This window comes from Salmo salar, chromosome ssa04, assembly GCF_905237065.1.
Source record: "Salmo salar chromosome ssa04, Ssal_v3.1, whole genome shotgun sequence".
NCBI classification, from domain to species: Eukaryota; Metazoa; Chordata; class Actinopteri; order Salmoniformes; family Salmonidae; genus Salmo; species Salmo salar.
In genome coordinates, this window is record NC_059445.1 from 9,054,636 (window position 1) to 9,081,716 (window position 27,081).

Consider the following 27,081-nt stretch of genomic DNA (forward strand, 5'->3'; position numbering starts at 1 on the left):
AATTGCAAACTGATTTCCCCTGCATTATCCTTACCTTGTTTTCTAGTGGTGCACCAGTCCCTCCTGCAGCAAAGCACCCCCACAACATGATGCTGCCACCCCTGTGCTTCACTGTTGGGATGGTGTTCTTCGGCTTGCAAGCCTCCACCTTTTGCCTCCAAACATAACAATGGTCATTATAGCCAAATAGTTATATTTTTGTTTCATCAGACCAGAGGACATTTCTCCAAAAAGTAGGATCTTTGTCCACAAACTGCAGTCAGGCTTTTTTATGGCAGTTTTGGAGCAGCAGCTTCTTCCTTGCTGAGCGGCCTTTCAGGTTATGTCGATATAGGACTCGTTTTACTGTGGATGTAGATACTTTTGGACCTGTTTCCTCCAGCATCTTCACAAGGTCCTTTGCTGTTGTTCTGGGATTGATTTGCACTTTTCGCACCAAAGTACGTTCATCTCTAGGAGACAGAACGCGTCTCCTTCCTGAGCGGTATGACGGCTGCGTGGTCACATGGTGTTTTTACTTGCGTACCATTTTTTCTACAGATGAACTCGGTACCTTCAGGCGTTTGGAAATTGCTCCCAAGGATGAACCAGACTTGTGGAGGTCTACAATTGTTTTCTGAGGTCTTGGCTGATTTCTTTTGATTTTCCCATGATGTCAAGCAAAGAGGCACCGAGTTTAAAGGTAGGCCTTGAAATACATCTACAGGTACACCTCCAATTGACTCAAATGATGTCAATTAGCCTATCAGAAGCTTCTAAAGCCATGACATCATTTTCGGGAATTTTCCACGCTGTTTAAAGGCACAGCCAACTTAGTGTATGTAAACCTCTGACCCACTGGATTTGTGATACAGTGAATTATAAGTGAAATAATCTGTCTGTAAACAATTGTTGGAAAAATGACTTGTGTCATGCACAAAGTACATGTCCTAACCGACTTGCCAAAACTATAGTTTGTTAAACAAGACATGTGTGGAGTGGTTGACAAACGACTTTTAATGACTCCAACATAAGTGTACGTAAACTTCCGACTTCAACTGTATGTACCATTTCAAATTGTAAACCGATTTGCACAGCAGTATCCTTCCCTGGTGGTCTAGTGGTTAGGATTCGGCGCTCTCACCGCCGCGGCCCGGGTTCGATTCCCGGTCAGGGAACTTATCATTTGCGACCTTTTTACTTGTGCAACCTGTCACAAAAAATTTGGGCGGACATCGCACATATGTAGCATTTCAAATTGAGAACCGATTTGCTTTGGGTTATCCTTCCCTGATGGTCTAGTGGTTAGGATTCGGTGCTCTCACCGCCGCGGCCCGGGTTCGATTCCCGGTCAGGGAACTAGTCTTTGTTACTTGTGCAACCTGTCACACTGAATTTAGTAGGTAATCGCACATATGTACCACTTTAATTGCAAACTGATTTCCCCTGCATTATCCTTACCTTGTTTTCTAGTGGTGCACCAGTCCCTCCTGCAGCAAAGCACCCCCACAACATGATGCTGCCACCCCTGTGCTTCACTGTTGGGATGGTGTTCTTCGGCTTGCAAGCCTCCACCTTTTGCCTCCAAACATAACAATGGTCATTATAGCCAAATAGTTATATTTTTGTTTCATCAGACCAGAGGACATTTCTCCAAAAAGTAGGATCTTTGTCCACAAACTGCAGTCAGGCTTTTTTATGGCAGTTTTGGAGCAGCAGCTTCTTCCTTGCTGAGCAGCCTTTCAGGTTATGTCGATATAGGACTCGTTTTACTGTGGATGTAGATACTTTTGGACCTGTTTCCTCCAGCATCTTCACAAGGTCCTATGCTGTTGTTCTGGGATTGATTTGCACTTTTCGCACCAAAGTACGTTCATCTCTAGGAGACAGAACGCGTCTCCTTCCTGAGCGGTATGACGGCTGCGTGGTCACATGGTGTTTTTACTTGCGTACCATTTTTTCTACAGATGAACTCGGTACCTTCAGGCGTTTGGAAATTGCTCCCAAGGATGAACCAGACTTGTGGAGGTCTACAATTGTTTTCTGAGGTCTTGGCTGATTTCTTTTGATTTTCCCATGATGTCAAGCAAAGAGGCACCGAGTTTAAAGGTAGGCCTTGAAATACATCTACAGGTACACCTCCAATTGACTCAAATGATGTCAATTAGCCTATCAGAAGCTTCTAAAGCCATGACATCATTTTCGGGAATTTTCCACGCTGTTTAAAGGCACAGCCAACTTAGTGTATGTAAACCTCTGACCCACTGGATTTGTGATACAGTGAATTATAAGTGAAATAATCTGTCTGTAAACAATTGTTGGAAAAATGACTTGTGTCATGCACAAAGTACATGTCCTAACCGACTTGCCAAAACTATAGTTTGTTAAACAAGACATGTGTGGAGTGGTTGACAAACGACTTTTAATGACTCCAACATAAGTGTACGTAAACTTCCGACTTCAACTGTATGTACCATTTCAAATTGTAAACCGATTTGCACAGAAGTATCCTTCCCTGGTGGTCTAGTGGTTAGGATTCGGCGCTCTCACCGCCGCGGCCCGGGTTCGATTCCCGGTCAGGGAACTTATCATTTGCGACCTTTTTACTTGTGCAACCTGTCACAAAAAATTTGGGCGGACATCGCACATATGTAGCATTTCAAATTGAGAACCGATTTGCTTTGGGTTATCCTTCCCTGATGGTCTAGTGGTTAGGATTCGGTGCTCTCACCGCCGCGGCCCGGGTTTGAATTCCCGGTCAGGGAACTAGTCTTTGTTACTTGTGCAACCTGTCACACTGAATTTAGTAGGTAATCGCACATATGTACCACTTTAATTGCAAACTGATTTCCCCTGCATTATCCTTACCTTGTTTTTCTAGTGGTGCACCAGTCCCTCCTGCAGCAAAGCACCCCCACAACATGATGCTGCCACCCCTGTGCTTCACGGTTGGGATGGTGTTCTTCGGCTTGCAAGCCTCCACCTTTTGCCTCCAAACATAACAATGGTCATTATGGCCAAATAGTTATATTTTTGTTTCATCAGACCAGAGGACATTTCTCCAAAAAGTAGGATCTTTGTCCACAAACTGCAGTCAGGCTTTTTTATGGCAGTTTTGGAGCAGCAGCTTCTTCCTTGCTGAGCGGCCTTTCAGGTTATGTCGATATAGGACTCGTTTTACTGTGGATGTAGATACTTTTGGACCTGTTTCCTCCAGCATCTTCACAAGGTCCTTTGCTGTTGTTCTGGGATTGATTTGCACTTTTCGCACCAAAGTACGTTCATCTCTAGGAGACAGAACGCGTCTCCTTCCTGAGCGGTATGACGGCTGCGTGGTCACATGGTGTTTTTACTTGCGTACCATTTTTTCTACAGATGAACTCGGTACCTTCAGGCGTTTGGAAATTGCTCCCAAGGATGAACCAGACTTGTGGAGGTCTACAATTGTTTTCTGAGGTCTTGGCTGATTTCTTTTGATTTTCCCATGATGTCAAGCAAAGAGGCACCGAGTTTAAAGGTAGGCCTTGAAATACATCTACAGGTACACCTCCAATTGACTCAAATGATGTCAATTAGCCTATCAGAAGCTTCTAAAGCCATGACATCATTTTCGGGAATTTTCCACGCTGTTTAAAGGCACAGCCAACTTAGTGTATGTAAACCTCTGACCCACTGGATTTGTGATACAGTGAATTATAAGTGAAATAATCTGTCTGTAAACAATTGTTGGAAAAATGACTTGTGTCATGCACAAAGTACATGTCCTAACCGACTTGCCAAAACTATAGTTTGTTAAACAAGACATGTGTGGAGTGGTTGACAAACGACTTTTAATGACTCCAACATAAGTGTACGTAAACTTCCGACTTCAACTGTATGTACCATTTCAAATTGTAAACCGATTTGCACAGAAGTATCCTTCCCTGGTGGTCTAGTGGTTAGGATTCGGCGCTCTCACCGCCGCGGCCCGGGTTCGATTCCCGGTCAGGGAACTTATCATTTGCGACCTTTTTACTTGTGCAACCTGTCACAAAAAATTTGGGCGGACATCGCACATATGTAGCATTTCAAATTGAGAACCGATTTGCTTTGGGTTATCCTTCCCTGATGGTCTAGTGGTTAGGATTCGGTGCTCTCACCGCCGCGGCCCGGGTTCGATTCCCGGTCAGGGAACTAGTCTTTGTTACTTGTGCAACCTGTCACACTGAATTTAGTAGGTAATCGCACATATGTACCACTTTAATTGCAAACTGATTTCCCCTGCATTATCCTTACCTTGTTTTCTAGTGGTGCACCAGTCCCTCCTGCAGCAAAGCACCCCCACAACATGATGCTGCCACCCCTGTGCTTCACTGTTGGGATGGTGTTCTTCGGCTTGCAAGCCTCCACCTTTTGCCTCCAAACATAACAATGGTCATTATAGCCAAATAGTTATATTTTTGTTTCATCAGACCAGAGGACATTTCTCCAAAAAGTAGGATCTTTGTCCACAAACTGCAGTCAGGCTTTTTTATGGCAGTTTTGGAGCAGCAGCTTCTTCCTTGCTGAGCGGCCTTTCAGGTTATGTCGATATAGGACTCGTTTTACTGTGGATGTAGATACTTTTGGACCTGTTTCCTCCAGCATCTTCACAAGGTCCTTTGCTGTTGTTCTGGGATTGATTTGCACTTTTCGCACCAAAGTACGTTCATCTCTAGGAGACAGAACGCGTCTCCTTCCTGAGCGGTATGACGGCTGCGTGGTCACATGGTGTTTTTACTTGCGTACCATTTTTTCTACAGATGAACTCGGTACCTTCAGGCGTTTGGAAATTGCTCCCAAGGATGAACCAGACTTGTGGAGGTCTACAATTGTTTTCTGAGGTCTTGGCTGATTTCTTTTGATTTTCCCATGATGTCAAGCAAAGAGGCACCGAGTTTAAAGGTAGGCCTTGAAATACATCTACAGGTACACCTCCAATTGACTCAAATGATGTCAATTAGCCTATCAGAAGCTTCTAAAGCCATGACATCATTTTCGGGAATTTTCCACGCTGTTTAAAGGCACAGCCAACTTAGTGTATGTAAACCTCTGACCCACTGGATTTGTGATACAGTGAATTATAAGTGAAATAATCTGTCTGTAAACAATTGTTGGAAAAATGACTTGTGTCATGCACAAAGTACATGTCCTAACCGACTTGCCAAAACTATAGTTTGTTAAACAAGACATGTGTGGAGTGGTTGACAAACGACTTTTAATGACTCCAACATAAGTGTACGTAAACTTCCGACTTCAACTGTATGTACCATTTCAAATTGTAAACCGATTTGCACAGAAGTATCCTTCCCTGGTGGTCTAGTGGTTAGGATTTGGCGCTCTCACCGCCGCGGCCCGGGTTCGATTCCCGGTCAGGGAACTTATCATTTGCGACCTTTTTACTTGTGCAACCTGTCACAAAAAATTTGGGCGGACATCGCACATATGTAGCATTTCAAATTGAGAACCGATTTGCTTTGGGTTATCCTTCCCTGATGGTCTAGTGGTTAGGATTCGGTTGCTCTCACCGCCGCGGCCCGGGTTCGATTCCCGGTCAGGGAACTAGTCTTTGTTACTTGTGCAACCTGTCACACTGAATTTAGTAGGTAATCGCACATATGTACCACTTTAATTGCAAACTGATTTCCCCTGCATTATCCTTACCTTGTTTTCTAGTGGTGCACCAGTCCCTCCTGCAGCAAAGCACCCCCACAACATGATGCTGCCACCCCTGTGCTTCACGGTTGGGATGGTGTTCTTCGGCTTGCAAGCCTCCACCTTTTGCCTCCAAACATAACAATGGTCATTATGGCCAAATAGTTATATTTTTGTTTCATCAGACCAGAGGACATTTCTCCAAAAAGTAGGATCTTTGTCCACAAACTGCAGTCAGGCTTTTTTATGGCAGTTTTGGAGCAGCAGCTTCTTCCTTGCTGAGCGGCCTTTCAGGTTATGTCGATATAGGACTCGTTTTACTGTGGATGTAGATACTTTTGGACCTGTTTCCTCCAGCATCTTCACAAGGTCCTTTGCTGTTGTTCTGGGATTGATTTGCACTTTTCGCACCAAAGTACGTTCATCTCTAGGAGACAGAACGCGTCTCCTTCCTGAGCGGTATGACGGCTGCGTGGTCACATGGTGTTTTTACTTGCGTACCATTTTTTCTACAGATGAACTCGGTACCTTCAGGCGTTTGGAAATTGCTCCCAAGGATGAACCAGACTTGTGGAGGTCTACAATTGTTTTCTGAGGTCTTGGCTGATTTCTTTTGATTTTCCCATGATGTCAAGCAAAGAGGCACCGAGTTTAAAGGTAGGCCTTGAAATACATCTACAGGTACACCTCCAATTGACTCAAATGATGTCAATTAGCCTATCAGAAGCTTCTAAAGCCATGACATCATTTTCGGGAATTTTCCACGCTGTTTAAAGGCACAGCCAACTTAGTGTATGTAAACCTCTGACCCACTGGATTTGTGATACAGTGAATTATAAGTGAAATAATCTGTCTGTAAACAATTGTTGGAAAAATGACTTGTGTCATGCACAAAGTACATGTCCTAACCGACTTGCCAAAACTATAGTTTGTTAAACAAGACATGTGTGGAGTGGTTGACAAACGACTTTTAATGACTCCAACATAAGTGTACGTAAACTTCCGACTTCAACTGTATGTACCATTTCAAATTGTAAACCGATTTGCACAGAAGTATCCTTCCCTGGTGGTCTAGTGGTTAGGATTCGGCGCTCTCACCGCCGCGGCCCGGGTTCGATTCCCGGTCAGGGAACTTATCATTTGCGACCTTTTTACTTGTGCAACCTGTCACAAAAAATTTGGGCGGACATCGCACATATGTAGCATTTCAAATTGAGAACCGATTTGCTTTGTGTTATCCTTCCCTGATGGTCTAGTGGTTAGGATTCGGTTGCTCTCACCGCCGCGCCCCGGGTTCGATTCCCGGTCAGGGAACTAGTCTTTGTTACTTGTGCAACCTGTCACACTGAATTTAGTAGGTAATCGCACATATGTACCACTTTAATTGCAAACTGATTTCCCCTGCATTATCCTTACCTTGTTTTCTAGTGGTGCACCAGTCCCTCCTGCAGCAAAGCACCCCCACAACATGATGCTGCCACCCCTGTGCTTCACGGTTGGGATGGTGTTCTTCGGCTTGCAAGCCTCCACCTTTTGCCTCCAAACATAACAATGGTCATTATAGCCAAATAGTTATATTTTTGTTTCATCAGACCAGAGGACATTTCTCCAAAAAGTAGGATCTTTGTCCACAAACTGCAGTCAGGCTTTTTTATGGCAGTTTTGGAGCAGCAGCTTCTTCCTTGCTGAGCGGCCTTTCAGGTTATGTCGATATAGGACTCGTTTTACTGTGGATGTAGATACTTTTGGACCTGTTTCCTCCAGCATCTTCACAAGGTCCTTTGCTGTTGTTCTGGGATTGATTTGCACTTTTCGCACCAAAGTACGTTCATCTCTAGGAGACAGAACGCGTCTCCTTCCTGAGCGGTATGACGGCTGCGTGGTCACATGGTGTTTTTACTTGCGTACCATTTTTTCTACAGATGAACTCGGTACCTTCAGGCGTTTGGAAATTGCTCCCAAGGATGAACCAGACTTGTGGAGGTCTACAACTGTTTTCTGAGGTCTTGGCTGATTTCTTTTGATTTTCCCATGATGTCAAGCAAAGAGGCACCGAGTTTAAAGGTAGGCCTTGAAATACATCTACAGGTACACCTCCAATTGACTCAAATGATGTCAATTAGCCTATCAGAAGCTTCTAAAGCCATGACATCATTTTCGGGAATTTTCCACGCTGTTTAAAGGCACAGCCAACTTAGTGTATGTAAACCTCTGACCCACTGGATTTGTGATACAGTGAATTATAAGTGAAATAATCTGTCTGTAAACAATTGTTGGAAAAATGACTTGTGTCATGCACAAAGTACATGTCCTAACCGACTTGCCAAAACTATAGTTTGTTAAACAAGACATGTGTGGAGTGGTTGACAAACGACTTTTAATGACTCCAACATAAGTGTACGTAAACTTCCGACTTCAACTGTATGTACCATTTCAAATTGTAAACCGATTTGCACAGAAGTATCCTTCCCTGGTGGTCTAGTGGTTAGGATTCGGCGCTCTCACCGCCGCGGCCCGGGTTCGATTCCCGGTCAGGGAACTTATCATTTGCGACCTTTTTACTTGTGCAACCTGTCACAAAAAATTTGGGCGGACATCGCACATATGTAGCATTTCAAATTGAGAACCGATTTGCTTTGGGTTATCCTTCCCTGATGGTCTAGTGGTTAGGATTCGGTGCTCTCACCGCCGCGGCCCGGGTTTGAATTCCCGGTCAGGGAACTAGTCTTTGTTACTTGTGCAACCTGTCACACTGAATTTAGTAGGTAATCGCACATATGTACCACTTTAATTGCAAACTGATTTCCCCTGCATTATCCTTACCTTGTTTTTCTAGTGGTGCACCAGTCCCTCCTGCAGCAAAGCACCCCCACAACATGATGCTGCCACCCCTGTGCTTCACTGTTGGGATGGTGTTCTTCTGCTTGTAAGCCTCCACCTTTTGCCTCCAAACATAACAATGGTCATTATAGCCAAATAGTTATATTTTTGTTTCATCAGACCAGAGGACATTTCTCCAAAAAGTAGGATCTTTGTCCACAAACTGCAGTCAGGCTTTTTTATGGCAGTTTTGGAGCAGCAGCTTCTTCCTTGCTGAGCAGCCTTTCAGGTTATGTCGATATAGGACTCGTTTTACTGTGGATGTAGATACTTTTGGACCTGTTTCCTCCAGCATCTTCACAAGGTCCTATGCTGTTGTTCTGGGATTGATTTGCACTTTTCGCACCAAAGTACGTTCATCTCTAGGAGACAGAACACGTCTCCTTCCTGAGCGGTATGACGGCTGCGTGGTCACATGGTGTTTTTACTTGCGTACCATTTTTTCTACAGATGAACTCGGTACCTTCAGGCGTTTGGAAATTGCTCCCAAGGATGAACCAGACTTGTGGAGGTCTACAATTGTTTTCTGAGGTCTTGGCTGATTTCTTTTGATTTTCCCATGATGTCAAGCAAAGAGGCACCGAGTTTAAAGGTAGGCCTTGAAATACATCTACAGGTACACCTCCAATTGACTCAAATGATGTCAATTAGCCTATCAGAAGCTTCTAAAGCCATGACATCATTTTCGGGAATTTTCCACGCTGTTTAAAGGCACAGCCAACTTAGTGTATGTAAACCTCTGACCCACTGGATTTGTGATACAGTGAATTATAAGTGAAATAATCTGTCTGTAAACAATTGTTGGAAAAATGACTTGTGTCATGCACAAAGTACATGTCCTAACCGACTTGCCAAAACTATAGTTTGTTAAACAAGACATGTGTGGAGTGGTTGACAAACGACTTTTAATGACTCCAACATAAGTGTACGTAAACTTCCGACTTCAACTGTATGTACCATTTCAAATTGTAAACCGATTTGCACAGAAGTATCCTTCCCTGGTGGTCTAGTGGTTAGGATTCGGCGCTCTCACCGCCGCGGCCCGGGTTCGATTCCCGGTCAGGGAACTTATCATTTGCGACCTTTTTACTTGTGCAACCTGTCACAAAAAATTTGGGCGGACATCGCACATATGTAGCATTTCAAATTGAGAACCGATTTGCTTTGTGTTATCCTTCCCTGATGGTCTAGTGGTTAGGATTCGGTGCTCTCACCGCCGCGGCCCGGGTTCGATTCCCGGTCAGGGAACCAGTCTTTGTTATGCAACCTGTCACACTGAATTTAGTAGGTAATCGCACATATGTACCACTTTAATTGCAAACTGATTTCCCCTGCATTATCCTTACCTTGTTTTCTAGTGGTGCACCAGTCCCTCCTGCAGCAAAGCACCCCCACAACATGATGCTGCCACCCCTGTGCTTCACGGTTGGGATGGTGTTCTTCGGCTTGCAAGCCTCCACCTTTTGCCTCCAAACATAACAATGGTCATTATAGGCAAATAGTTATATTTTTGTTTCATCAGACCAGAGGACATTTCTCCAAAAAGTAGGATCTTTGTCCACAAACTGCAGTCAGGCTTTTTTATGGCAGTTTTGGAGCAGCAGCTTCTTCCTTGCTGAGCGGCCTTTCAGGTTATGTCGATATAGGACTCGTTTTACTGTGGATGTAGATACTTTTGGACCTGTTTCCTCCAGCATCTTCACAAGGTCCTTTGCTGTTGTTCTGGGATTGATTTGCACTTTTCGCACCAAAGTACGTTCATCTCTAGGAGACAGAACGCGTCTCCTTCCTGAGCGGTATGACGGCTGCGTGGTCACATGGTGTTTTTACTTGCGTACCATTTTTTCTACAGATGAACTCGGTACCTTCAGGCGTTTGGAAATTGCTCCCAAGGATGAACCAGACTTGTGGAGGTCTACAATTGTTTTCTGAGGTCTTGGCTGATTTCTTTTGATTTTCCCATGATGTCAAGCAAAGAGGCACCGAGTTTAAAGGTAGGCCTTGAAATACATCTACAGGTACACCTCCAATTGACTCAAATGATGTCAATTAGCCTATCAGAAGCTTCTAAAGCCATGACATCATTTTCGGGAATTTTCCACGCTGTTTAAAGGCACAGCCAACTTAGTGTATGTAAACCTCTGACCCACTGGATTTGTGATACAGTGAATTATAAGTGAAATAATCTGTCTGTAAACAATTGTTGGAAAAATGACTTGTGTCATGCACAAAGTACATGTCCTAACCGACTTGCCAAAACTATAGTTTGTTAAACAAGACATGTGTGGAGTGGTTGACAAACGACTTTTAATGACTCCAACATAAGTGTACGTAAACTTCCGACTTCAACTGTATGTACCATTTCAAATTGAAAACCGATTTGCACAGCAGTATCCTTCCCTGGTGGTCTAGTGGTTAGGATTCGGCGCTCTCACCGCCGCGGCCCGGGTTCGATTCCCGGTCAGGGTACTTATCATTTGCGACCTTTTTACTTGTGCAACCTGTCACAAAAAATTTGGGCGGACATCGCACATATGTAGCATTTCAAATTGAGAACCGATTTGCTTTGTGTTATCCTTCCCTGATGGTCTAGTGGTTAGGATTCGGTGCTCTCACCGCCGCGGCCCGGGTTCGATTCCCGGTCAGGGAACTAGTCTTTGTTACTTGTGCAACCTGTCACACTGAATTTAGTAGGTAATCGCACATATGTACCACTTTAATTGCAAACTGATTTCCCCTGCATTATCCTTACCTTGTTTTCTAGTGGTGCACCAGTCCCTCCTGCAGCAAAGCACCCCCACAACATGATGCTGCCACCCCTGTGCTTCACTGTTGGGATGGTGTTCTTCGGCTTGCAAGCCTCCACCTTTTGCCTCCAAACATAACAATGGTCATTATAGCCAAATAGTTATATTTTTGTTTCATCAGACCAGAGGACATTTCTCCAAAAAGTAGGATCTTTGTCCACAAACTGCAGTCAGGCTTTTTTATGGCAGTTTTGGAGCAGCAGCTTCTTCCTTGCTGAGCGGCCTTTCAGGTTATGTTGATATAGGACTCGTTTTACTGTGGATGTAGATACTTTTGGACCTGTTTCCTCCAGCATCTTCACAAGGTCCTTTGCTGTTGTTCTGGGATTGATTTGCACTTTTCGCACCAAAGTACGTTCATCTCTAGGAGACAGAACGCGTCTCCTTCCTGAGCGGTATGACGGCTGCGTGGTCACATGGTGTTTTTACTTGCGTACCATTTTTTCTACAGATGAACTCGGTACCTTCAGGCGTTTGGAAATTGCTCCCAAGGATGAACCAGACTTGTGGAGGTCTACAATTGTTTTCTGAGGTCTTGGCTGATTTCTTTTGATTTTCCCATGATGTCAAGCAAAGAGGCACCGAGTTTAAAGGTAGGCCTTGAAATACATCTACAGGTACACCTCCAATTGACTCAAATGATGTCAATTAGCCTATCAGAAGCTTCTAAAGCCATGACATCATTTTCGGGAATTTTCCACGCTGTTTAAAGGCACAGCCAACTTAGTGTATGTAAACCTCTGACCCACTGGATTTGTGATACAGTGAATCATAAGTGAAATAATCTGTCTGTAAACAATTGTTGGAAAAATGACTTGTGTCATGCACAAAGTACATGTCCTAACCGACTTGCCAAAACTATAGTTTGTTAAACAAGACATGTGTGGAGTGGTTGACAAACGACTTTTAATGACTCCAACATAAGTGTACGTAAACTTCCGACTTCAACTGTATGTACCATTTCAAATTGAAAACCGATTTGCACAGCAGTATCCTTCCCTGGTGGTCTAGTGGTTAGGATTCGGTCATCTCACCGCAGCGGCCTGGGTTCGATTCCCGGTCAGGGAACTTATCCTTTGCGACCTTTTTACTTGTGCAACCTGTCACAAAAATTTTTGTCGGACATCGCACATATGTAGCATTTCAAATTGAGAACCGATTTGCTTTGTGTTATCCTTCCCTGATGGTCTAGTGGTCAGGATTCGGTGCTCTCACCGCCGGCCCGGGTTCGATTCCCGGTCAGGGAACTAGTCTTTGTTACTTGTGCAACCTGTCACACTGAATTTAGTAGGTAATCGCACATATGTACCACTTTAATTGCAAACTGATTTCCCCTGCATTATCCTTACCTTGTTTTCTAGTGGTGCACCAGTCCCTCCTGCAGCAAAGCACCCCCACAACATGATGCTGCCACCCCTGTGCTTCACGGTTGGGATGGTGTTCTTCGGCTTGCAAGCCTCCACCTTTTGCCTCCAAACATAACAATGGTCATTATGGCCAAATAGTTATATTTTTGTTTCATCAGACCAGAGGACATTTCTCCTAAAAGTAGGATTTTTGTCCACAAACTGCAGTCAGGCTTTTTTATGGCAGTTTTGGAGCAGCAGCTTCTTCCTTGCTGAGCGGCCTTTCAGGTTATGTCGATATAGGACTCGTTTTACTGTGGATGTAGATACTTTTGGACCTGTTTCCTCCAGCATCTTCACAAGGTCCTTTGCTGTTGTTCTGGGATTGATTTGCACTTTTCGCACCAAAGTACGTTCATCTCTAGGAGACAGAACGCGTCTCCTTCCTGAGCGGTATGACGGCTGCGTGGTCACATGGTGTTTTTACTTGCGTACCATTTTTTCTACAGATGAACTCGGTACCTTCAGGCGTTTGGAAATTGCTCCCAAGGATGAACCAGACTTGTGGAGGTCTACAATTGTTTTCTGAGGTCTTGGCTGATTTCTTTTGATTTTCCCATGATGTCAAGCAAAGAGGCACCGAGTTTAAAGGTAGGCCTTGAAATACATCTACAGGTACACCTCCAATTGACTCAAATGATGTCAATTAGCCTATCAGAAGCTTCTAAAGCCATGACATCATTTTCGGGAATTTTCCACGCTGTTTAAAGGCACAGCCAACTTAGTGTATGTAAACCTCTGACCCACTGGATTTGTGATACAGTGAATTATAAGTGAAATAATCTGTCTGTAAACAATTGTTGGAAAAATGACTTGTGTCATGCACAAAGTACATGTCCTAACCGACTTGCCAAAACTATAGTTTGTTAAACAAGACATGTGTGGAGTGGTTGACAAACGACTTTTAATGACTCCAACATAAGTGTACGTAAACTTCCGACTTCAACTGTATGTACCATTTCAAATTGAAAACCGATTTGCACAGCAGTATCCTTCCCTGGTGGTCTAGTGGTTAGGATTCGGTCATCTCACCGCAGCGGCCTGGGTTCGATTCCCGGTCAGGGAACTTATCCTTTGCGACCTTTTTACTTGTGCAACCTGTCACAAAAATTTTTGTCGGACATCGCACATATGTAGCATTTCAAATTGAGAACCGATTTGCTTTGTGTTATCCTTCCCTGATGGTCTAGTGGTCAGGATTCGGTGCTCTCACCGCTGCGGCCCGGGTTCGATTCCCGGTCAGGGAACTAGTCTTTGTTACTTGTGCAACCTGTCACACTGAATTTAGTAGGTAATTGCACATATGTACCACTTTAATTGCAAACTGATTTCCCCTGCATTATCCTTACCTTGTTTTGTAGTGGTGCACCAGTCCCTCCTGCAGCAAAGCACCCCCACAACATGATGCTGCCACCCCTGTGCTTCACGGTTGGGATGGTGTTCTTCGGCTTGCAAGCCTCCACCTTTTGCCTCCAAACATAACAATGGTCATTATGGCCAAATAGTTATATTTTTGTTTCATCAGACCAGAGGTCATTTCTTCAAAAAGTAGGATCTTTGTCCACAAACTGCAGTCAGGCTTTTTTATGGCAGTTTTGGAGCAGCAGCTTCTTCCTTGCTGAGCAGCCTTTCAGGTTATGTCGATATAGGACTCGTTTTACTGTGGATGTAGATACTTTTGGACCTGTTTCCTCCAGCATCTTCACAAGGTCCTTTGCTGTTGTTCTGGGATTGATTTGCACTTTTCGCACCAAAGTACGTTCATCTCTAGGAGACAGAACGCGTCTCCTTCCTGAGCGGTATGACGGCTGCGTGGTCACATGGTGTTTTTACTTGCGTACCATTTTTTCTACAGATGAACTCGGTACCTTCAGGCGTTTGGAAATTGCTCCCAAGGATGAACCAGACTTGTGGAGGTCTACAATTGTTTTCTGAGGTCTTGGCTGATTTCTTTTGATTTTCCCATGATGTCAAGCAAAGAGGCACCGAGTTTAAAGGTAGGCCTTGAAATACATCTACAGGTACACCTCCAATTGACTCAAATGATGTCAATTAGCCTATCAGAAGCTTCTAAAGCCATGACATCATTTTCGGGAATTTTCCACGCTGTTTAAAGGCACAGCCAACTTAGTGTATGTAAACCTCTGACCCACTGGATTTGTGATACAGTGAATTATAAGTGAAATAATCTGTCTGTAAACAATTGTTGGAAAAATGACTTGTGTCATGCACAAAGTACATGTCCTAACCGACTTGCCAAAACTATAGTTTGTTAAACAAGACATGTGTGGAGTGGTTGACAAACGACTTTTAATGACTCCAACATAAGTGTACGTAAACTTCCGACTTCAACTGTATGTACCATTTCAAATTGTAAACCGATTTGCACAGAAGTATCCTTCCCTGGTGGTCTAGTGGTTAGGATTCGGCGCTCTCACCGCCGCGGCCCGGGTTCGATTCCCGGTCAGGGAACTTATCATTTGCGACCTTTTTACTTGTGCAACCTGTCACAAAAAATTTGGGCGGACATCGCACATATGTAGCATTTCAAATTGAGAACCGATTTGCTTTGGGTTATCCTTCCCTGATGGTCTAGTGGTTAGGATTCGGTGCTCTCACCGCCGCGGCCCGGGTTCGATTCCCGGTCAGGGAACTAGTCTTTGTTACTTGTGCAACCTGTCACACTGAATTTAGTAGGTAATCGCACATATGTACCACTTTAATTGCAAACTGATTTCCCCTGCATTATTCTTACCTTGTTTTCTAGTGGTGCACCAGTACCTCCTGCAGCAAAGCACCCCCACAACATGATGCTGCCACCCCTGTGCTTCACGGTTGGGATGGTGTTCTTCGGCTTGCAAGCCTCCACCTTTTGCCTCCAAACATAACAATGGTCATTATGGCCAAATAGTTATATTTTTGTTTCATCAGACCAGAGGTAATTTCTCCTAAAAGTAGGATCTTTGTCCACAAACTGCAGTCAGGCTTTTTTATGGCAGTTTTGGAGCAGCAGCTTCTTCCTTGCTGAGCGGCCTTTCAGGTTATGTCGATATAGGACTCGTTTTACTGTGGATGTAGATACTTTTGGACCTGTTTCCTCCAGCATCTTCACAAGGTCCTTTGCTGTTGTTCTGGGATTGATTTGCACTTTTCGCACCAAAGTACGTTCATCTCTAGGAGACAGAACGCGTCTCCTTCCTGAGCGGTATGACGGCTGCGTGGTCACATGGTGTTTTTACTTGCGTACCATTTTTTCTACAGATGAACTCGGTACCTTCAGGCGTTTGGAAATTGCTCCCAAGGATGAACCAGACTTGTGGAGGTCTACAATTGTTTTCTGAGGTCTTGGCTGATTTCTTTTGATTTTCCCATGATGTCAAGCAAAGAGTCACCGAGTTTAAAGGTAGGCCTTGAAATACATCTACAGGTACACCTCCAATTGACTCAAATGATGTCAATTAGCCTATCAGAAGCTTCTAAAGCCATGACATCATTTTCGGGAATTTTCCACGCTGTTTAAAGGCACAGCCAACTTAGTGTATGTAAACCTCTGACCCACTGGATTTGTGATACAGTGAATTATAAGTGAAATAATCTGTCTGTAAACAATTGTTGGAAAAATGACTTGTGTCATGCACAAAGTACATGTCCTAACCGACTTGCCAAAACTATAGTTTGTTAAACAAGACATGTGTGGAGTGGTTGACAAACGACTTTTAATGACTCCAACATAAGTGTACGTAAACTTCCGACTTCAACTGTATGTACCATTTCAAATTGTAAACCGATTTGCACAGAAGTATCCTTCCCTGGTGGTCTAGTGGTTAGGATTCGGCGCTCTCACCGCCGCGGCCCGGGTTCGATTCCCGGTCAGGGAACTTATCATTTGCGACCTTTTTACTTGTGCAACCTGTCACAAAAAATTTGGGCGGACATCGCACATATGTAGCATTTCAAATTGAGAACCGATTTGCTTTGGGTTATCCTTCCCTGATGGTCTAGTGGTTAGGATTCGGTGCTCTCACCGCCGCGGCCCGGGTTCGATTCCCGGTCAGGGAACTAGTCTTTGTTACTTGTGCAACCTGTCACACTGAATTTAGTAGGTAATCGCACATATGTACCACTTTAATTGCAAACTGATTTCCCCTGCATTATCCTTACCTTGTTTTCTAGTGGTGCACCAGTCCCTCCTGCAGCAAAGCACCCCCACAACATGATGCTGCCACCCCTGTGCTTCACGGTTGGGATGGTGTTCTTCGGCTTGCAAGCCTCCACCTTTTGCCTCCAAACATAACAATGGTCATTATGGCCAAATAGTTATATTTTTGTTTCATCAGACCAGAGGTCATTTCCCCAAAAGTAGGATCTTTGTCCACAAACTGCAGTCAGGCTTTTTTATGGCAGTTTTGGAGCAGCAGCTTCTTCCTTGCTGAGCGGCCTTTCAGGTTATGTCGATATAGGACTCGTTTTACTGTGGATGTAGATACTTTTGGACCTGTTTCCTCCAGCATCTTCACAAGGTCCTTTGCTGTTGTTCTGGGATTGATTTGCACTTTTCGCACCAAAGTACGTTCATCTCTAGGAGACAGAACGCGTCTCCTTCCTGAGCGGTATGACGGCTGCGTGGTCACATGGTGTTTTTACTTGCGTACCATTTTTTCTACAGATGAACTCGGTACCTTCAGGCGTTTGGAAATTGCTCCCAAGGATGAACCAGACTTGTGGAGGTCTACAATTGTTTTCTGAGGTCTTGGCTGATTTCTTTTGATTTTCCCATGATGTCAAGCAAAGAGGCACCGAGTTTAAAGGTAGGCCTTGAAATACATCTACAGGTACACCTCCAATTGACTCAAATTATGTCAATTAGCCTATCAGAAGCTTCTAAAGCCATGACATCATTTTCGGGAATTTTCCACGCTGTTTAAAGGCAAAGCCAACTTAGTGTATGTAAACCTCTGACCCACTGGATTTGTGATACAGTGAATTATAAGTGAAATAATCTGTCTGTAAACAATTGTTGGAAAAATGACTTGTGTCATGCACAAAGTACATGTCCTAACCGACTTGCCAAAACTATAGTTTGTTAAACAAGACATGTGTGGAGTGGTTGACAAACGACTTTTAATGACTCCAACATAAGTGTACGTAAACTTCCGACTTCAACTGTATGTACCATTTCAAATTGTAAACCGATTTGCACAGAAGTATCCTTCCCTGGTGGTCTAGTGGTTAGGATTCGGCGCTCTCACCGCCGCGGCCCGGGTTCGATTCCCGGTCAGGGAACTTATCATTTGCGACCTTTTTACTTGTGCAACCTGTCACAAAAAATTTGGGCGGACATCGCACATATGTAGCATTTCAAATTGAGAACCGATTTGCTTTGTGTTATCCTTCCCTGATGGTCTAGTGGTTAGGATTCGGTGCTCTCACCGCCGCGGCCCGGGTTCGATTCCCGGTCAGGGAACTAGTCTTTGTTACTTGTGCAACCTGTCACACTGAATTTAGTAGGTAATCGCACATATGTACCACTTTAATTGCAAACTGATTTCCCCTGCATTATCCTTACCTTGTTTTCTAGTGGTGCACCAGTCCCTCCTGCAGCAAAGCACCCCCACAACATGATGCTGCCACCCCTGTGCTTCACTGTTGGGATGGTGTTCTTCGGCTTGCAAGCCTCCACCTTTTGCCTCCAAACATAACAATGGTCATTATGGCCAAATAGTTATATTTTTGTTTCATCAGACCAGAGGACATTTCTCCAAAAAGTAGGATCTTTGTCCACAAACTGCAGTCAGGCTTTTTTATGGCAGTTTTGGAGCAGCAGCTTCTTCCTTGCTGAGCGGCCTTTCAGGTTATGTCGATATAGGACTCGTTTTACTGTGGATGTAGATACTTTTGGACCTGTTTCCTCCAGCATCTTCACAAGGTCCTTTGCTGTTGTTCTGGGATTGATTTGCACTTTTCGCACCAAAGTACGTTCATCTCTAGGAGACAGAACGCGTCTCCTTCCTGAGCGGTATGACGGCTGCGTGGTCACATGGTGTTTTTACTTGCGTACCATTTTTTCTACAGATGAACTCGGTACCTTCAGGCGTTTGGAAATTGCTCCCAAGGATGAACCAGACTTGTGGAGGTCTACAACTGTTTTCTGAGGTCTTGGCTGATTTCTTTTGATTTTCCCATGATGTCAAGCAAAGAGGCACCGAGTTTAAAGGTAGGCCTTGAAATACATCTACAGGTACACCTCCAATTGACTCAAATTATGTCAATTAGCCTATCAGAAGCTTCTAAAGCCATGACATCATTTTCGGGAATTTTCCACGCTGTTTAAAGGCACAGCCAACTTAGTGTATGTAAACCTCTGACCCACTGGATTTGTGATACAGTGAATTATAAGTGAAATAATCTGTCTGTAAACAATTGTTGGAAAAATGACTTGTGTCATGCACAAAGTACATGTCCTAACCGACTTGCCAAAACTATAGTTTGTTAAACAAGACATGTGTGGAGTGGTTGACAAACGACTTTTAATGACTCCAACATAAGTGTACGTAAACTTCCGACTTCAACTGTATGTACCATTTCAAATTGTAAACCGATTTGCACAGCAGTATCCTTCCCTGGAGGTCTAGTGGTTAGGATTCGGTGCTTTCACCGCCGCGGCCCGGGTTCGATTCCCGGTCAGGGAACTTATCATTTGCGACCTTTTTACTTGTGCAACCTGTCACAAAAAATTTGGTCGGACATCGCACATATGTAGCATTTCAAATTGAGAACCGATTTGCTTTGGGCTATCCTTCCCTGATGGTCTAGTGGTTAGGATTCGGTGCTCTCACCGCCGCGGCCCGGGTTCGATTCCCGGTCAGGGAACTAGTCTTTGTAACTTGTGCAACCTGTCACACTGAATTTAGTAGGTAATCGCACATATGTACCACTTTAATTGCAAACTGATTTCCCCTGCATTATCCTTACCTTGTTTTCTAGTGGTGCACCAGTCCCTCCTGCAGCAAAGCACCCCCACAACATGATGCTGCCACCCCTGTGCTTCACGGTTGGGATGGTGTTCTTCGGCTTGCATACCTCCAAACATAACAATGGTCATTATGGCCAAATAGTTATATTTTTGTTTCATCAGACCAGAGGACATTTCTCCAAAAAGTAGGATCTTTGTCCACAAACTGCAGTCAGGCTTTTTTATGGCAGTTTTGGAGCAGCAGCTTCTTCCTTGCTGAGCGGCCTTTCAGGTTATGTCGATATAAGACTCGTTTTACTGTGGATGTAGATACTTTTGGACCTGTTTCCTCCAGCATCTTCACAAGGTCCTTTGCTGTTGTTCTGGGATTGATTTGCACTTTTCGCACCAAAGTACGTTCATCTCTAGGAGACAGAACGCGTCTCCTTCCTGAGCGGTATGACGGCTGCGTGGTCACATGGTGTTTTTACTTGCGTACCATTTTTTTCTACAGATGAACTCGGTACCTTCAGGCGTTTGGAAATTGCTCCCAAGGATGAACCAGACTTGTGGAGGTCTACAATTGTTTTCTGAGGTCTTGGCTGATTTCTTTTGATTTTCCCATGATGTCAAGCAAAGAGGCACCGAGTTTAAAGGTAGGCCTTGAAATACATCTACAGGTACACCTCCAATTGACTCAAATGATGTCAATTAGCCAATCAGAAGCTTCTAAAGCCATGACATCATTTTCGGGAATTTTCCACGCTGTTTAAAGGCACAGCCAACTTAGTGTATGTAAACCTCTGACCCACTGGATTTGTGATACAGTGAATTATAAGTGAAATAATCTGTCTGTAAACAATTGTTGGAAAAATGACTTGTGTCATGCACAAAGTACATGTCCTAACCGACTTGCCAAAACTATAGTTTGTTAAACAAGACATGTGTGGAGTGGTTGACAAACGACTTTTAATGACTCCAACATAAGTGTACGTAAACTTCCGACTTCAACTGTATGTACCATTTCAAATTGTAAACCGATTTGCACAGAAGTATCCTTCCCTGGAGGTCTAGTGGTTAGGATTTGGCGCTTTCACCGCCGCGGCCCGGGTTCGATTCCCGGTCAGGGAACTTATCATTTGCGACCTTTTTACTTGTGCAACCTGTCACAAAAAATTTGTGCGGACATCGCACATATGTAGCATTTCAAATTGTGAACCGATTTGCTTTGGGCTATCCTTCCCTGGTGGTCTAGTGGTTAGGATTCGGTCGCTCTCACCGCCGCGGCCGGGTTCGATTCCCGGTCAGGGAACTAGTCTTTGTTACTTGTGCAACCTGTCACACTGAATTTAGTAGGTAATCGCACATATGTACCACTTTAATTGCAAACTGATTTCCCCTGCATTATCCTTACCTTGTTTTCTAGTGGTGCACCAGTCCCTCCTGCAGCAAAGCACCCCCACAACATGATGCTGCCACCCCTGTGCTTCACGGTTGGGATGGTGTTCTTCGGCTTGCATGCCTCCACCTTTCAACATAACAATGGTCATTATGGCCAAATAGTTATATTTTTGTTTCATCAGACCAGAGGACATTTCTCCAAAAAGTAGGATCTTTGTCCACAAACTGCAGTCAGGCTTTTTTATGGCAGTTTTGGAGCAGCAGCTTCTTCCTTGCTGAGCGGCCTTTCAGGTTATGTCGATATAGGACTCGTTTTACTGTGGATGTAGATACTTTTGGACCTGTTTCCTCCAGCATCTTCACAAGGTCCTTTGCTGTTGTTCTGGGATTGATTTGCACTTTTCGCACCAAAGTACGTTCATCTCTAGGAGACAGAACGCGTCTCCTTCCTGAGCGGTATGACGGCTGCGTGGTCACATGGTGTTTTTACTTGCGTACCATTTTTTCTACAGATGAACTCGGTACCTTCAGGCGTTTGGAAATTGCTCCCAAGGATGAACCAGACTTGTGGAGGTCTACAACTGTTTTCTGAGGTCTTGGCTGATTTCTTTTGATTTTCCCATGATGTCAAGCAAAGAGGCACCGAGTTTAAAGGTAGGCCTTGAAATACATCTACAGGTACACCTCCAATTGACTCAAATGATGTCAATTAGCCTATCAGAAGCTTCTAAAGCCATGACATCATTTTCGGGAATTTTCCACGCTGTTTAAAGGCACAGCCAACTTAGTGTATGTAAACCTCTGACCCACTGGATTTGTGATACAGTGAATTATAAGTGAAATAATCTGTCTGTAAACAATTGTTGGAAAAATGACTTGTGTCATGCACAAAGTACATGTCCTAACCGACTTGCCAAAACTATAGTTTGTTAAACAAGACATGTGTGGAGTGGTTGACAAACGACTTTTAATGACTCCAACATAAGTGTACGTAAACTTCCGACTTCAACTGTATGTACCATTTCAAATTGTAAACCGATTTGCACAGCAGTATCCTTCCCTGGAGGTCTAGTGGTTAGGATTCGGTGCTTTCACTGCCGCGGCCCGGGTTCGATTCCCGGTCAGGGAACTAATCATTTGCGACCTGTTTACTTGTGCAACCTGTCACAAAAAAATTTGTCGGACATCGCACATATGTAGCATTTCAAATTGTGAACCGATTTGCTTTGGGCTATCCTTCCCTGGTGGTCTAGTGGTTAGGATTCGGCGCTCTCACCGCCGCGGCCCGGGTTCGATTCCCAGTCAGGGAACTAGTCTTTGTTACTTGTGCAACCTGTCACACTGAATTTAGTAGGTAATCGCACATATGTACCACTTTAATTGCAAACTGATTTCCCCTGCATTATCCTTACCTTGTTTTCTAGTGGTGCACCAGTCCCTCCTGCAGCAAAGCACCCCCACAACATGATGCTGCCACCCCTGTGCTTCACGGTTGGGATGGTGTTCTTCGGCTTGCAAACTTCCAAACATAACAATGGTCATTATGGCCAAATAGTTATATTTTTGTTTCATCAGACCAGAGGACATTTCTCCAAAAAGTAGGATCTTTGTCCACAAACTGCAGTCAGGCTTTTTTATGGCAGTTTTGGAGCAGCAGCTTCTTCCTTGCTGAGCGGCCTTTCAGGTTATGTCGATATAGGACTCGTTTTACTGTGGATGTAGATACTTTTGGACCTGTTTCCTCCAGCATCTTCACAAGGTCCTTTGCTGTTGTTCTGGGATTGATTTGCACTTTTCGCACCAAAGTACGTTCATCTCTAGGAGACAGAACGCGTCTCCTTCCTGAGCGGTATGACGGCTGCGTGGTCACATGGTGTTTTTACTTGCGTACCATTTTTTCTACAGATGAACTCGGTACCTTCAGGCGTTTGGAAATTGCTCCCAAGGATGAACCAGACTTGTGGAGGTCTACAATTGTTTTCTGAGGTCTTGGCTGATTTCTTTTGATTTTCCCATGATGTCAAGCAAAGAGGCACCGAGTTTAAAGGTAGGCCTTGAAATACATCTACAGGTACACCTCCAATTGACTCAAATGATGTCAATTAGCCTATCAGAAGCTTCTAAAGCCATGACATCATTTTCGGGAATTTTCCACGCTGTTTAAAGGCACAGCCAACTTAGTGTATGTAAACCTCTGACCCACTGGATTTGTGATACAGTGAATTATAAGTGAAATAATCTGTCTGTAAACAATTGTTGGAAAAATGACTTGTGTCATGCACAAAGTACATGTCATAACCGACTTGCCAAAACTATAGTTTGTTAAACAAGACTGTGTGGAGTGGTTGACAAACGACTTTTAATGACTCCAACATAAGTGTACGTAAACTTCCGACTTCAACTGTATGTACCATTTCAAATTGTAAACCGATTTGCACAGCAGTATCCTTCCCTGGTGGTCTAGTGGTTAGGATTCGGCGCTTTCACCGCCGCGGCCCGGGTTCGATTCCCGGTCAGGGAACTTATCATTTGCGACCTTTTTACTTGTGCAACCTGTCACAAAAAATTTGGGCGGACATCGCACATATGTAGCATTTCAAATTGAGAACCGATTTGCTTTGGGCTATCCTTCCCTGGTGGTCTAGTGGTTAGGATTCGGCGCTCTCACCGCCGCGGCCCGGGTTCGATTCCTGGTCAGGGAACTAGTCTTTGTTACTTGTGCAACCTGTCACACTGAATTTAGTAGGTAATCGCACATATGTACCACTTTAATTGCAAACTGATTTCCCCTGCATTATCCTTACCTTGTTTTCTAGTGGTGCACCTGTCCCTCCTGCAGCAAAGCACCCCCACAACATGATGCTGCCACCCCTGTGCTTCACGGTTGGGATGGTGTTCTTCGGCTTGCAAGCCTCCACCTTTTGCCTCCAAACATAACAATGGTCATTATGGCCAAATAGTTATATTTTTGTTTCATCAGACCAGAGGACATTTCTCCAAAAAGTAGGATCTTTGTCCACAAACTGCAGTCAGGCTTTTTTATGGCAGTTTTGGAGCAGCAGCTTCTTCCTTGCTGAGCGGCCTTTCAGGTTATGTCGATATAGGACTCGTTTTACTGTGGATGTAGATACTTTTGGACCTGTTTCCTCCAGCATCTTCACAAGGTCCTTTGCTGTTGTTCTGGGATTGATTTGCACTTTTCGCACCAAAGTACGTTCATCTCTAGGAGACAGAACGCGTCTCCTTCCTGAGCGGTATGACGGCTGCGTGGTCACATGGTGTTTTTACTTGCGTACCATTTTTTCTACAGATGAACTCGGTACCTTCAGGCGTTTGGAAATTGCTCCCAAGGATGAACCAGACTTGTGGAGGTCTACAATTGTTTTCTGAGGTCTTGGCTGATTTCTTTTGATTTTCCCATGATGTCAAGCAAAGAGGCACCGAGTTTAAAGGTAGGCCTTGAAATACATCTACAGGTACACCTCCAATTGACTCAAATTATGTCAATTAGCCTATCAGAAGCTTCTAAAGCCATGACATCATTTTCGGGAATTTTCCACGCTGTTTAAAGGCAAAGCCAACTTAGTGTATGTAAACCTCTGACCCACTGGATTTGTGATACAGTGAATTATAAGTGAAATAATCTGTCTGTAAACAATTGTTGGAAAAATGACTTGTGTCATGCACAAAGTACATGTCCTAACCGACTTGCCAAAACTATAGTTTGTTAAACAAGACATGTGTGGAGTGGTTGACAAACGACTTTTAATGACTCCAACATAAGTGTACGTAAACTTCCGACTTCAACTGTATGTACCATTTCAAATTGTAAACCGATTTGCACAGAAGTATCCTTCCCTGGTGGTCTAGTGGTTAGGATTCGGTGCTCTCACCGCCGCGGCCTGGGTTCGATTCCCGGTCAGGGAAGTTATCCTTTGCGACCTTTTTACTTGTGCAACCTGTCACAAAAAATTTTGTGGACATCGCACATATGTAGCATTTCAAATTGAGAACCGATTTGCTTTGTGTTATCCTTCCCTGATGGTCTAGTGGTTAGGATTCGGTGCTCTCACCGCCGCGGCCCGGGTTCAATTCCCGGTCAGGGAACTAGTCTTTGTTACTTGTGCAACCTGTCACACTGAATTTAGTAGGTAATCGCACATATGTACCACTTTAATTGCAAACTGATTTCCCCTGCATTATCCTTACCTTGTTTTGTAGTGGTGCACCAGTCCCTCCTGCAGCAAAGCACCCCCACAACATGATGCTGCCACCCCTGTGCTTCACGGTTGGGATGGTGTTCTTCGGCTTGCAAGCCTCCACCTTTTGCCTCCAAACATAACAATGGTCATTATGGCCAAATAGTTATATTTTTGTTTCATCAGACCAGAGGACATTTCCCCTAAAAGTAGGATCTTTGTCCACAAACTGCAGTCAGGCTTTTTTATGGCAGTTTTGGAGCAGCAGCTTCTTCCTTGCTGAGCGGCCTTTCAGGTTATGTCGATATAGGACTCGTTTTACTGTGGATGTAGATACTTTTGGACCTGTTTCCTCCAGCATCTTCACAAGGTCCTTTGCTGTTGTTCTGGGATTGATTTGCACTTTTCGCACCAAAGTACGTTCATCTCTAGGAGACAGAACGCGTCTCCTTCCTGAGCGGTATGACGGCTGCGTGGTCACATGGTGTTTTTACTTGCGTACCATTTTTTCTACAGATGAACTCGGTACCTTCAGGCGTTTGGAAATTGCTCCCAAGGATGAACCAGACTTGTGGAGGTCTACAATTGTTTTCTGAGGTCTTGGCTGATTTCTTTTGATTTTCCCATGATGTCAAGCAAAGAGGCACCGAGTTTAAAGGTAGGCCTTGAAATACATCTACAGGTACACCTCCAATTGACTCAAATTATGTCAATTAGCCTATCAGAAGCTTCTAAAGCCATGACATCATTTTCGGGAATTTTCCACGCTGTTTAAAGGCACAGCCAACTTAGTGTATGTAAACCTCTGACCCACTGGATTTGTGATACAGTGAATTATAAGTGAAATAATCTGTCTGTAAACAATTGTTGGAAAAATGACTTGTGTCATGCACAAAGTACATGTCCTAAACGACTTGCCAAAACTATAGTTTGTTAAACAAGACATGTGTGGAGTGGTTGACAAACGACTTTTAATGACTCCAACATAAGTGTACGTAAACTTCCGACTTCAACTGTATGTACCATTTCAAATTGTAAACCGATTTGCACAGAAGTATCCTTCCCTGGTGGTCTAGTGGTTAGGATTCGGCGCTCTCACCGCCGCGGCCCGGGTTCGATTCCCGGTCAGGGAACTTATCATTTGCGACCTTTTTACTTGTGCAACCTGTCACAAAAAATTTGGGCGGACATCGCACATATGTAGCATTTCAAATTGAGAACCGATTTGCTTTGTGTTATCCTTCCCTGATGGTCTAGTGGTTAGGATTCGGTGCTCTCACCGCCGCGGCCCGGGTTCGATTCCCGGTCAGGGAACTAGTCTTTGTTACTTGTGCAACCTGTCACACTGAATTTAATAGGTAATCGCAAATATGTACCACTTTAATTGCAAACTGATTTCCCCTGCATTATTCTTACCTTGTTTTGTAGTGGTGCACCAGTACCTCCTGCAGCAAAGCACCCCCACAACATGATGCTGCCACCCCTGTGCTTCACGGTTGGGATGGTGTTCTTCGGCTTGCAAGCCTCCACCTTTTGCCTCCAAACATAACAATGGTCATTATGGCCAAATAGTTATATTTTTGTTTCATCAGACCAGAGGTACATTTCCCCAAAAGTAGGATCTTTGTCCACAAACTGCAGTCAGGCTTTTTTATGGCAGTTTTGGAGCAGCAGCTTCTTCCTTGCTGAGCGGCCTTTCAGGTTATGTCGATATAGGACTCGTTTTACTGTGGATGTAGATACTTTTGGACCTGTTTCCTCCAGCATCTTCACAAGGTCCTTTG

At 44.2% G+C, this 27,081-nt stretch overlaps 36 non-coding genes across 36 annotated transcripts; all 36 read left to right on the plus strand.

Annotated features, from left to right (window-relative positions):
- Positions 1–1,085: 1,085 nt before the first annotated feature.
- trnae-cuc (transfer RNA glutamic acid (anticodon CUC)) lies at positions 1,086–1,157 on the plus strand. Its single transcript has one exon. It is a non-coding gene; the product is annotated as a tRNA-Glu (tRNA).
- Positions 1,158–1,266: 109 nt separating this feature from the next.
- On the plus strand, positions 1,267–1,338 carry trnae-cuc (transfer RNA glutamic acid (anticodon CUC)). Its single transcript has one exon. It is a non-coding gene; the product is annotated as a tRNA-Glu (tRNA).
- Positions 1,339–2,491: 1,153 nt separating this feature from the next.
- trnae-cuc (transfer RNA glutamic acid (anticodon CUC)) lies at positions 2,492–2,563 on the plus strand. The gene has a single exon. It is a non-coding gene; the product is annotated as a tRNA-Glu (tRNA).
- A 109-nt stretch (positions 2,564–2,672) lies between these two features.
- Positions 2,673–2,745, plus strand: trnae-cuc (transfer RNA glutamic acid (anticodon CUC)). Its single transcript has one exon. It is a non-coding gene; the product is annotated as a tRNA-Glu (tRNA).
- Positions 2,746–3,899: 1,154 nt separating this feature from the next.
- On the plus strand, positions 3,900–3,971 carry trnae-cuc (transfer RNA glutamic acid (anticodon CUC)). Its single transcript has one exon. It is a non-coding gene; the product is annotated as a tRNA-Glu (tRNA).
- A 109-nt stretch (positions 3,972–4,080) lies between these two features.
- trnae-cuc (transfer RNA glutamic acid (anticodon CUC)) lies at positions 4,081–4,152 on the plus strand. Its single transcript has one exon. It is a non-coding gene; the product is annotated as a tRNA-Glu (tRNA).
- Positions 4,153–5,305: 1,153 nt separating this feature from the next.
- Positions 5,306–5,377, plus strand: trnae-cuc (transfer RNA glutamic acid (anticodon CUC)). The gene has a single exon. It is a non-coding gene; the product is annotated as a tRNA-Glu (tRNA).
- Positions 5,378–5,486: 109 nt separating this feature from the next.
- Positions 5,487–5,559, plus strand: trnae-cuc (transfer RNA glutamic acid (anticodon CUC)). Its single transcript has one exon. It is a non-coding gene; the product is annotated as a tRNA-Glu (tRNA).
- A 1,153-nt stretch (positions 5,560–6,712) lies between these two features.
- trnae-cuc (transfer RNA glutamic acid (anticodon CUC)) lies at positions 6,713–6,784 on the plus strand. The gene has a single exon. It is a non-coding gene; the product is annotated as a tRNA-Glu (tRNA).
- A 109-nt stretch (positions 6,785–6,893) lies between these two features.
- trnae-cuc (transfer RNA glutamic acid (anticodon CUC)) lies at positions 6,894–6,966 on the plus strand. Its single transcript has one exon. It is a non-coding gene; the product is annotated as a tRNA-Glu (tRNA).
- A 1,153-nt stretch (positions 6,967–8,119) lies between these two features.
- On the plus strand, positions 8,120–8,191 carry trnae-cuc (transfer RNA glutamic acid (anticodon CUC)). Its single transcript has one exon. It is a non-coding gene; the product is annotated as a tRNA-Glu (tRNA).
- A 109-nt stretch (positions 8,192–8,300) lies between these two features.
- trnae-cuc (transfer RNA glutamic acid (anticodon CUC)) lies at positions 8,301–8,373 on the plus strand. The gene has a single exon. It is a non-coding gene; the product is annotated as a tRNA-Glu (tRNA).
- A 1,154-nt stretch (positions 8,374–9,527) lies between these two features.
- On the plus strand, positions 9,528–9,599 carry trnae-cuc (transfer RNA glutamic acid (anticodon CUC)). Its single transcript has one exon. It is a non-coding gene; the product is annotated as a tRNA-Glu (tRNA).
- Positions 9,600–9,708: 109 nt separating this feature from the next.
- On the plus strand, positions 9,709–9,780 carry trnae-cuc (transfer RNA glutamic acid (anticodon CUC)). Its single transcript has one exon. It is a non-coding gene; the product is annotated as a tRNA-Glu (tRNA).
- A 1,149-nt stretch (positions 9,781–10,929) lies between these two features.
- On the plus strand, positions 10,930–11,001 carry trnae-cuc (transfer RNA glutamic acid (anticodon CUC)). Its single transcript has one exon. It is a non-coding gene; the product is annotated as a tRNA-Glu (tRNA).
- A 109-nt stretch (positions 11,002–11,110) lies between these two features.
- Positions 11,111–11,182, plus strand: trnae-cuc (transfer RNA glutamic acid (anticodon CUC)). Its single transcript has one exon. It is a non-coding gene; the product is annotated as a tRNA-Glu (tRNA).
- Positions 11,183–12,516: 1,334 nt separating this feature from the next.
- trnae-cuc (transfer RNA glutamic acid (anticodon CUC)) lies at positions 12,517–12,586 on the plus strand. Its single transcript has one exon. It is a non-coding gene; the product is annotated as a tRNA-Glu (tRNA).
- A 1,334-nt stretch (positions 12,587–13,920) lies between these two features.
- trnae-cuc (transfer RNA glutamic acid (anticodon CUC)) lies at positions 13,921–13,992 on the plus strand. The gene has a single exon. It is a non-coding gene; the product is annotated as a tRNA-Glu (tRNA).
- A 1,153-nt stretch (positions 13,993–15,145) lies between these two features.
- Positions 15,146–15,217, plus strand: trnae-cuc (transfer RNA glutamic acid (anticodon CUC)). Its single transcript has one exon. It is a non-coding gene; the product is annotated as a tRNA-Glu (tRNA).
- A 109-nt stretch (positions 15,218–15,326) lies between these two features.
- trnae-cuc (transfer RNA glutamic acid (anticodon CUC)) lies at positions 15,327–15,398 on the plus strand. Its single transcript has one exon. It is a non-coding gene; the product is annotated as a tRNA-Glu (tRNA).
- A 1,153-nt stretch (positions 15,399–16,551) lies between these two features.
- trnae-cuc (transfer RNA glutamic acid (anticodon CUC)) lies at positions 16,552–16,623 on the plus strand. The gene has a single exon. It is a non-coding gene; the product is annotated as a tRNA-Glu (tRNA).
- Positions 16,624–16,732: 109 nt separating this feature from the next.
- Positions 16,733–16,804, plus strand: trnae-cuc (transfer RNA glutamic acid (anticodon CUC)). Its single transcript has one exon. It is a non-coding gene; the product is annotated as a tRNA-Glu (tRNA).
- Positions 16,805–17,956: 1,152 nt separating this feature from the next.
- trnae-cuc (transfer RNA glutamic acid (anticodon CUC)) lies at positions 17,957–18,028 on the plus strand. Its single transcript has one exon. It is a non-coding gene; the product is annotated as a tRNA-Glu (tRNA).
- A 109-nt stretch (positions 18,029–18,137) lies between these two features.
- On the plus strand, positions 18,138–18,209 carry trnae-cuc (transfer RNA glutamic acid (anticodon CUC)). Its single transcript has one exon. It is a non-coding gene; the product is annotated as a tRNA-Glu (tRNA).
- Positions 18,210–19,362: 1,153 nt separating this feature from the next.
- On the plus strand, positions 19,363–19,434 carry trnae-uuc (transfer RNA glutamic acid (anticodon UUC)). Its single transcript has one exon. It is a non-coding gene; the product is annotated as a tRNA-Glu (tRNA).
- A 109-nt stretch (positions 19,435–19,543) lies between these two features.
- Positions 19,544–19,615, plus strand: trnae-cuc (transfer RNA glutamic acid (anticodon CUC)). Its single transcript has one exon. It is a non-coding gene; the product is annotated as a tRNA-Glu (tRNA).
- A 1,141-nt stretch (positions 19,616–20,756) lies between these two features.
- Positions 20,757–20,828, plus strand: trnae-uuc (transfer RNA glutamic acid (anticodon UUC)). Its single transcript has one exon. It is a non-coding gene; the product is annotated as a tRNA-Glu (tRNA).
- A 109-nt stretch (positions 20,829–20,937) lies between these two features.
- On the plus strand, positions 20,938–21,009 carry trnae-cuc (transfer RNA glutamic acid (anticodon CUC)). Its single transcript has one exon. It is a non-coding gene; the product is annotated as a tRNA-Glu (tRNA).
- Positions 21,010–22,155: 1,146 nt separating this feature from the next.
- On the plus strand, positions 22,156–22,227 carry trnae-uuc (transfer RNA glutamic acid (anticodon UUC)). The gene has a single exon. It is a non-coding gene; the product is annotated as a tRNA-Glu (tRNA).
- Positions 22,228–22,336: 109 nt separating this feature from the next.
- Positions 22,337–22,408, plus strand: trnae-cuc (transfer RNA glutamic acid (anticodon CUC)). The gene has a single exon. It is a non-coding gene; the product is annotated as a tRNA-Glu (tRNA).
- Positions 22,409–23,547: 1,139 nt separating this feature from the next.
- On the plus strand, positions 23,548–23,619 carry trnae-uuc (transfer RNA glutamic acid (anticodon UUC)). The gene has a single exon. It is a non-coding gene; the product is annotated as a tRNA-Glu (tRNA).
- A 109-nt stretch (positions 23,620–23,728) lies between these two features.
- Positions 23,729–23,800, plus strand: trnae-cuc (transfer RNA glutamic acid (anticodon CUC)). Its single transcript has one exon. It is a non-coding gene; the product is annotated as a tRNA-Glu (tRNA).
- Positions 23,801–24,953: 1,153 nt separating this feature from the next.
- Positions 24,954–25,025, plus strand: trnae-cuc (transfer RNA glutamic acid (anticodon CUC)). The gene has a single exon. It is a non-coding gene; the product is annotated as a tRNA-Glu (tRNA).
- Positions 25,026–25,133: 108 nt separating this feature from the next.
- trnae-cuc (transfer RNA glutamic acid (anticodon CUC)) lies at positions 25,134–25,205 on the plus strand. Its single transcript has one exon. It is a non-coding gene; the product is annotated as a tRNA-Glu (tRNA).
- A 1,153-nt stretch (positions 25,206–26,358) lies between these two features.
- Positions 26,359–26,430, plus strand: trnae-cuc (transfer RNA glutamic acid (anticodon CUC)). Its single transcript has one exon. It is a non-coding gene; the product is annotated as a tRNA-Glu (tRNA).
- A 109-nt stretch (positions 26,431–26,539) lies between these two features.
- trnae-cuc (transfer RNA glutamic acid (anticodon CUC)) lies at positions 26,540–26,611 on the plus strand. Its single transcript has one exon. It is a non-coding gene; the product is annotated as a tRNA-Glu (tRNA).
- Positions 26,612–27,081: the final 470 nt, after the last annotated feature.